This window comes from Gracilinanus agilis, chromosome 2, assembly GCF_016433145.1.
Source record: "Gracilinanus agilis isolate LMUSP501 chromosome 2, AgileGrace, whole genome shotgun sequence".
In the NCBI taxonomy this organism is placed as follows: domain Eukaryota; kingdom Metazoa; phylum Chordata; class Mammalia; order Didelphimorphia; family Didelphidae; genus Gracilinanus; species Gracilinanus agilis.
Genome location: NC_058131.1, coordinates 652235308 through 652244732, shown reverse-complemented (window position 1 = coordinate 652244732; position 9425 = coordinate 652235308).

Below are 9425 nucleotides of genomic sequence, written 5' to 3'. Positions count from 1 at the left end.
GTGTATAAGAGACAGCTCTCTCTCTCTCTCTCTCTCTCTCTCTCTCTCTCTCTCTCTCTCTCTCTTTCTCTCTTTCTTTCTTCAATTTCTTTCAATCTCTCTTTTTCCCTCCCACCCCCTTCCTTCTCCATTTACCTCTTTTTTTATTTGGGGAGAGGAGTACAACATAGAGTGGATGTAATTGGAAGAAACTGATGCCAGAGAGAAATCTGTGGGGTTTTTTTTTTTCCTTTTCAACTAGAAAGCCCAAAGGAAGAGTAATATCTGATAAGAATTCATGATCCCTGGGTGAGGCCTAGAAGCAGATTTTAGGATAAAATGATTGTCATATTTTGTACCCTAAGGCTAGATTGTGAACTGAGATCTCCCTGACTAAATCAAAGGACACTTAAAAAGTTGTGAGGTTGGGGTGGGAGGCAGCTCCTAAGAGTCAGTATTATAGTTTGGGAAGAACACTGCTTTTGGAATCAAAAGACCTGATTTTGAATTCTGGGCCTGATAATAGCTGCCTTCCTAACCTTGGACATACATAATAATTATGTATTTGTATGTGTGGTAGCATTTTTAAATTTAAGAGAGTTTTATAAACATTATCTCCTTTGATCTTCAAAACAATCCTGTGAAGCAAGTATCATAGAAACTCTTTTACTCATTGAATCCGTGGGGAAATTGGTATAGAATAGTTGTGACTTCGCCCATGATCTTACAAAACTAGTAAGTTTTGAAGGCAGGATTTGAACACAGGTCTCTCCAGGTTTCAAGTCCAATATCCTTTAGAGGGCACCACAATGCCTCTCATATTACTTAATCTCTTTGGGTCTTAGTTTTCTCTTACTTAAATGGAGGTAATTAGACTAAGTGATCTCTAAGTCTCTTCTAAAACAAATTCCTGTGATCTAATGATCTTTTGACTTCTCAAATGTAACCAATGATTTGCAAATGGTTCAGACTTAGTGAACATAAAGAATGGTTGGCTGTTTTAGAGTTATCCTAGGAAATCTAAGACAGCTAGGTGGCACAGTGGATAGAATGCCAGGCCTTGAGTCAGGAAGACCTGAGTTCAAATCCAGCCTCAGACACTTACTAGCAGGGAGACCCTGGGCAAGTCCCTTAACCCAGTTTGCCTCAGTTTCCTGATCTATAAAGTGAGCCAGAGAAGGAAATGGCAAACCACTCCAGTGTCTTTGCCAAGAAACTCCCAAATGAAGTCACAAAGAGTTGGAGGCAATTAAAATGACTAAACAACAAAAAGGCAACCTTTGAAAGAGGAGACATAGGTCAGTTTCTGAAGCACTTGGTCTTCCCCACTGGTGACAGCAGCTTTCCTGATGCCTCAATGTCTTTTCAAAGATGTACACCAACTTTCTTTCAAGGTGGGTAATATGGGAGAAGTTCTATTCGCTCTGTACAGGAGACATTTGGGAAGGGATTTTCCAGCCTAAGATGGAGGAGATGGACCTAAGGTCAGGTGTGCCCCAGCCTCTCTGGAATAATCTCAAGTTTAAGAGAGACTGTTGCCACCATCACAAAATCTCAGAGTCAGAAGGAATCTGGAAGGCCACTGAGGCTTAATCCCTGCCTAAACACTAAACCCATCTACATCATGCCTGACAATCACTTTCCTAAAGTTCTTCAGTGAGAGAGAAAAATTCACAATCGGCCAAGGTAGCACATTCCACTTGGAAATATTTAGAATTACTAGGAAAATCTAAATCTTCCTCTTTTGCAACTTACATCCATTTCTTCTGGTGGGGCCTTCTCAGGCCAAGAAAGATAAGTGCAATCTTTCTTCCTTATTACAGCCCTTCATATGCTTAATGACAGCTCTCAATTTCCTCCCAAGTCTTGTTTTGTTCAGTCATTCAATCATCGACTAATAAAGCTCTTAAATGAGCTAGGCACTGCTCTAAGTACTGAGACTACAAAGAAAGACAAAAACTGGTCCCTGTTCTCAAGGAGCTCATGTCCTAAAGGAGGAGACAACATGCAAAAGAATTATTTAAGTACTAAATATTTTCAGTATAAATAAAGGTGATCTTAGAGGGACGACAGGAAGCACAGAGAGAGGGTGTAGAGAACTGGAAAGGCCATTGCAAAAATTGGGATTTGATCTGTCTCTTGAAGGAAATCAGGAAAATCTAGAGGTAGAGATAAAGACAGTGAGAATTGCAGGTAGAGGGGAATAGCCAGTATAAATTCAAGGAGTTAGAAAATGGAACAGTAAAAAAAAAAAAAAAAAAAAAAAAAAAAAACACTAAGACAAGATCACAGGTCTTGGTGGATCCTTAGAAGACATCCATGGTTAGTGGAGGAAGATCCAGAAGAGGCAATGGAGAAAGACAGAAGAGAAGACTAGTGAGGAGATATTAGTATCTAAAAAACCTAAAGAGGAGAGAGAATCCAGGAGGAGAGAGTCAGCACCTAAGCCTTCAAAAGTCAAAGAAGGAGAAGAATTGAGAAAAGATCACACTGATAACATTGGAAAGAGCAGTTGTAACTGAATGATGAAATCAAAAGTCAGATTTCATAGGATTTAGAAGCATGAGAGAAGAAATGGAAGTGCCAAGTATACATGACTTTCTTCAAAAGATTTAATCAAAATAGGGAGGAGAAATTAGTTTGATGGGGGGGATAGTTGGACTGAATACTGGGTTTTTTAAGGATGAGGGAAACATGGGCAGACAAATCTTTTAACTGATCTTCATATGGTGTGTTCTTGAGACCCTTCTCTATCTCAGTTTCCCTTTGTGGATGTTCTCTAGTTTAATAATCCTTAAAAGATTCTCAAATCTGTCATCTTATTGATGTGGTTCTGTCCTCTTGTCCATGCCCTCCAGTAAATCACTCACAAGGGGTCCAGCCAACATCCTAGGAGCCTTCCCTTTGACATTTCATGAATACTAATGGAACAAATAGGCTGTTTGTCAGTTATTCTTCATTCTTTCCATTCAGCCAGCCACTTTCTTTTCAATAATCTATTCCTCTGATGACACCTTGGTGTTTTTCCTCCTGCAAAGTTCTTCACCAAGAATACATCATAATCTGCTCATACCCACCACGTCCCTCACCTTTGTGCTTTGGGTGACACAACTTTAATTCCATGACTCTTGAGCCACATGGCATGACCAGAAGAATATTAATGCTAACATATGGGGTTTAGTTTTAGAGAGAATCCTGAGTCACTAAAAGCCCTACACAACTCCCCAAAGACAACTGAGTCCATTCTCCTTGTTTTGTCCCACTCTTATCCCATGTAAAATGTGCAGGCTCAAATATGTGTATGTACACATATAAGTACATGTATACACATACTGATTGACCAGCTTTGTTGGCTGCTCATCCAACCGCATTTAATGGTCTATAACACATATTCCTCATCTACTTTAGTCAGAATAGAAAGGAGATTGGGTGTCATAACACATGAAGGTCATTTGAAGGAATTAGGGATGCTTTACCCTAGAAAATATGTTGGGATGGGAATTCTCCAGTTATATGTCATGTGAGAGAGGAATTGGACTTATCCTGCTTGGACCAAAAGGGAAAAAAATAAGAGTATTGAGTGGAAGTTGCCAAGAGGCAGAAGTCTCAACATAAGGAAAAATATTCTAACACAGGCACCACAGTGTTGTAGAAAGAATATTGCATTTAAAGCCCGAAAACCCCAGTTAGAACCCCAGCTCTGCTACTTACTGTCTGTATGACCTTAGAAAACATCATTTTATTTCTCTTGATCTTAGATGATCCCTTCCAGCTCTAAATGGCCACCTTTCAGGTATGCTGAGAGGGGAGGGGGGGTCTCCTGTTCAGATATAGATTGCACTAGATGGCCTCTGTCTTTCTTCCAACTTTAGAATTTTTTTTTAAGATTGTTGTACAAATATGAAAAAAACCACCATGCAAGTTAGGAGGAAGAAAATCTGCTCTACTAGATTGCTATGACTTGCCTAACGCCATAAAGAAATAACCTTTGGGAAATGATCATTACCATGGACACCTTCCTGATTCCTAGTTTATTGCTGGGTTAACAAGTTAGGGGCTGTGTAGACAGGGAAAATGAAGATAGATGAAATTCATTCTCCATTTGACTACTCTGACTTTCTAACAATAGCCTTGAGGACCAACCAAGATTATAGAATCATAAATTTAGGATGGAAAGTAATCGTAAAGGTCATCTAATGAGTCATAGGACCTCAGACTTAGAAGAAACCTTAGACATCTCTACTCTAAGGAGATAAGAGATCCACAGGTATAGGGGTTTTTGCATACTTTTTAAATCTATTGATCAGTTTTATTGATTTTTTTATTTTCTTTTAATTTTTCTCTTTAAAAATATTATTTATAATATGGGATGATTCTCTGGTAGGGAAAGGGGGAAATTTTGATGACACACCAAGCAAGAAATTGACAAAAAAAAATCTATTTTAAAAAGAAGTGACATCAGTGGCCATCTTAAATAAATCCTTTGTTTTACAGATAAGGTAACTTAGGCTCCAGGAGGGTAAAAGAGGTCACACAATGATGAAGTGGCAGAGAGCAGCTTCAACTGTTTTTTTAAAGCCCTTTGCACATAATTCCTCCAGAATGGTTGGGTTAATTCACAACTCCACAAGCAGTGTATTAGTGTCCCAATTTTGTCACATCTCCTCCAACATTTATTTTCGTTTTTTGCCATTTTTGGCCAATCTAATAGGTGTGTGGTGATACCTCAGAGTTGTTTTTATTTGCATTTCTCTTATCAAGAGGGATTTAGAACACTTTTTCATATGCTTACATTTTTGATTTCTTCATATGAAAACTGCCTATTTATGTCCCTTGACCATTTGTCAATTGGAGAATGGGTTGATTTTTTTGTAGATTTTACTTAGTTCCTTATATATATGGGAAATTAAACCTTGGTCAGACAATTTTGTTATAAAAATGTTTTCCCAGTTTGTTGCTTTCCTTCTAATTTTGGTTGCATTGGTTTTCTTTGTACAAAACTTTTTTAAATTTGATATAGTTAAAGTCATTCATTTTACATTTTGTAATGTTCTTTATCTCTTGCTTGGTCTTAAATTCCTTCCTTTCCCATAGATCTGAGTATATTATTCTATGTTCACCTAATTTATTTATAATTTCATTCTTTATATTTAAGTAATTTACCCATTTTGAATTTATCTTGGCATAGGGTGTAAGATGTTGATCTAAACCTAATTTTCCCAGCAGTTTTTGTCAAATAGTGACTCTTTGTCCCAAAAGGTGGGATCTTTGGGTTTATCAAATACTAGCCTTCTGGGGACATTTATCCCTAGTCTATTTCACTGATCCACCCTTCTGTCTCTTAGCCAATACCATATTGTTTTGATAACCACTGCTTTATAGTAGAGTTTAAGATCTGGAACTGCTAGGCTCCTATCCTTCATTTTTTTTTTCATTATTTCCCATGATATTCTTGATCTTTTGTTCCTCCAGATGAGCTTTGTTATAATTTTTTCTAATTTTATAAAAAAGATTTTTGGTAGTTTGATAGGTATGGCACTGAATAAATAGATTAATTTGGATAGGATTGTCATTTTTATTTTGTTAGCTTCTTCTACCCAGGAGCACTTAATGTTTTTCCAATTATTTAGATCAAGTTTTAATTATGTGAAAAGAGTTTTGTAGTTGTGTTCATTTAATTCCTGTGGTTGTCTTGGTAGATAGATTCCTAAATATTTTATATTGTCTAGAGTGATTTTGAAATGAAGTTTATCTTTCTAACTCCTGCTGCTGAATTTTATTGGAAATATAAAGAAATGCTGATGATTTGTGAGGGTTTATCTTCTACCCTGAAACTTTGTTAAAGTTGTTAATTATTTCCACTAGTCTTTTAGTTGATTTTCTAGGATTCTTTAAGTATACCATCATATCATCTATTCCTATACTATTACTTTCAATAGGAATGGGTGTTGTATTTTGTCAAAGGCTTTTTCTGCATCTATTGAGAAAATCATGTGATTTTTGTTGGCTTGATTATTGGTATGGTCAATTATGTGGATGGCTTTCCTAATATTAAGCCATCCTTGCATTGCTGGTGTAAATCCCACCTGGTCATAGTGGATAATCCTTGTGATAACTTTCTGGAGTCTCTTTGCTAATATTTTATTTAAGATTTTTGTATTTATGTTCATTAAGGAGATTGGTCTGTTGTTTTCTTTCTCTGTTTTTGGTCTGCCTGGCTTTGGAATTGATACTATATTTGCGTCATAAAAAGAATCTGGTAAGACTCCTTCTTTGCTTATTTTGTCAAATAATTTGTATAGTATTGGGATTAGTTGTTCTTTAAATGTCTGATAGAATTCACTTGTGAATCCGTCCATCCCTGGGGATTTTTTCTTAGGAAGTTCCTTGATGGCTTGTTCAATTTTGTTTTCTGATATAGGACTATTTAAGTACTCTATTTCCTCTTTTTTTAATCTAGGCAATTTATTATTATTTAATCTAGGCAATTTTTATAAATATTGGCCCATTTCACTTAGATTATCATATTTATTGCCATTGGGCAAAATAGTTCTTAATAATTACCTTAATTTCCTCTTCATTAGAGGTGAGATCACCCTTTTCATCTTTGAGCAGCTTCAAATGAATGATGATATAGGAAAGCAGTGCTTAGAAGAAATTGTGAAAAGAGAAGATGGAGGCATCTAGTATCAATATATGCCTAACTGTTCATAGGTTGTAGCCACAAATAGAATATAAACTCCTTGAGGACTGGAACTATTTTTGCTTTGTCTTCTTATTGATAAATTAATCATTTGATCCCCTAATATTTCTTTTAAATAAGTTTTTATCAATGTTTTTGTTGGGCTTTTTTACATCACAAGTTTCCTCTCCCTTCCCTTCCTAGAATCCTCATATAACACATAGTATTTTTTTTTATTTTTGAAATTTTATTTAATTAATTTAGAATATTATTCCATGGTTACAGGATTCATGTTCTTTCCCTCCACTCTCCCATAGCCAATGCACAATTCCACTGGGTTTTACAACACATAGTATTTTTTAAAGCAAGAAAGAAGGGGGTCATTTATTGGTCAGTTAGGTGGTATAATGGATAGAATTTCAGGCCTGCAGTCAGGAAGACTCATTCTCCTGAGTTCAAATCCAGCTTCGGACAATAGTTGTATGACCCTGGACAAGTCATTTAACCCTATTTGATTCCATTTCCTCAACTGTAAAATGAGCTGAAGAAAGAATTAGCAAACCCAGTATCTTTGTCAAGAAAATCCCAAATGGAGTCAAAAAGAGTCATATACAATTGAAATAATTGAACAATCAAAACATTGAAAAAGCCTAACAATACAATACTTGAAGACCACTCACCTCTACAAAGGGATGGGTGGAGAGTGTCTTCTCAATCTTTTTTTTCAAGACATGCTTTCAGTTAGCATATGTAAAAAGTGAGATTGTAACTTGGACTTGATATTCTTCAAACATGACCCTTGACTGCCAAAGCAGGCATTTTTACTGTCTGTCCTCTATGCCAAAATGCTCTTCTTCCTCAACTCTGTCTTTTGACTTCCTTGGTTTCCTTCAGGATCAGCTAATGCCCCACCCTTAGAAAGGATGGAACACAATGTGATGAGAAAGGATGGTACGTCATTGCTTTCTTTTAGAAGACTTGGCTAACGGAAATGAATCCACTCCAGTATGGAATAGTGGTTGAGGGTGCTGGGTTTAAAAAAAAACTGGCTTTAAATCCTTTCTTCTTCCCCCTTAAGCCAAGTCAGGTTTTCCCAGTTGCTAGTCATCTCTTTCTAATCAAACTCCCAAACTCTTCAACTAAGTGTTTGAATCATTCTTTCCATTTCCATTAAATCTCTTCCACTGAAGTAAGGAAACAAGATGTTGGGGGTTTTTTTCCCCCACTTTTCTGCCAGTGCTGAATGTTTGCTTTGGGGTCTACAGAGGCTTTCAGAGAAAACTTCCTTTGGTATTTCATGGGTTTTGAAAAGCAGGAAGCAAAGCATTGGTGGCCATTTTTCACTAGAAAATTTTTCAGTTCCAAGCAACATAGAAATTCACTCTGCCTCTTTGGAGAACCTGTCCATCCCTATCTTTAGTATACTTGAAGGTCAAATTAGAATCAGGTCCAAAAGAGACATGGAGAACCAAGTGGGTCTCAGAGAGATAGAACTCCAAAAATAAAAATTTCTTGTTTTGTTTGGTTTTCTCAAGGGAATATTTGAGGGAAAAGAAGAATCTGATAGCAGTTAGCTCCCAAGGAAGCACAGTATCATTCAATCATAAAAATTTGGAGTTGGAAGGGAAATTAGAGACCATCTTGACCGGTCCAATAAAATGTTAGCTTCTTAAGGGTATAGACTGGTTTGCTTTTATCTCTGCATTCCCAGCATCTAGAATAGCACTTTGCATACCCTAAGAACTTTATGAAGTTTGTTGGATTCGACTACGTAAATGTCAGCTATCATCACTTGGAAAGATTTGGGAAGATAGCAGAGGACAAAAGAGTCTGGCATGCTATGGTCCATTGGATTGCAAAGAGTCAGACATGATTAAATGACTGAATGAAAACAACAGCTATCATCACCATCATTATCATCATCATCATCACTATTGTCACCATCACCATCACCAATACCACTAGCATCAGCATCATCACAGTTGTCATTACCTTAAGATCACGAAGCCGCTTAGTGACAGTCTATAGTCTAGGAATCAGCTCTTCAAATAGTGCTAAACTATTAGTCTGATGAGTTCAAGTCTGAGAACTTCTATCCTCCATTATCTCCTGAAGCTTGTCCAAGCTCATGTTCATTGCTTCCATGACACTATTTATCCATCTCATCCTCTATAGTCTCCCTTCTCCTTTTACCTTCAGCCTTTTCCAACATCAAGATCTCTTCCAGTGAGTCCTGCCTTCTCATTATGTAGCCAAAGTATTTAAGCTTCAACTTTAGCACCTGACCTTCCTGTGAACAGTCTTAATTTCTTTAAGTATTGACTGAATTGATCTCCTTGCTGTCCAAGGGACTCTCAAAAGGCTTCCCAGCACCACAATTCAAAATCATCGATTCTGTGGCATTTAGCTTTCCTTACACTTCAACTCTCACAGCCATGCATAGCTACTGGAAAAACCATAGCTTTGACTGTACAGATCTTTATCAGCAAGATGATGTCTATGCTTTTTAGTATGGTGTCCAGATTTGCCATAACTTTTCTCCCAAGAAGCAAGACTCCTCATTGTCTTCCAAATAAAGTAGAAATGCATTATCCTGGCCTTCAAAATTCTCTAAAATCTGGTACCACCTACCTTTCCAGCCTTACCTAATCCTACTCTCTTTTCACCTACTCTATTCTAATCAAATTTTAGTATCTCCCAGACCCCATTCTCACACAACCCTCTCCCATTCTGTTCATTCTGCCCCTCAGATCTCTTCCCCTAC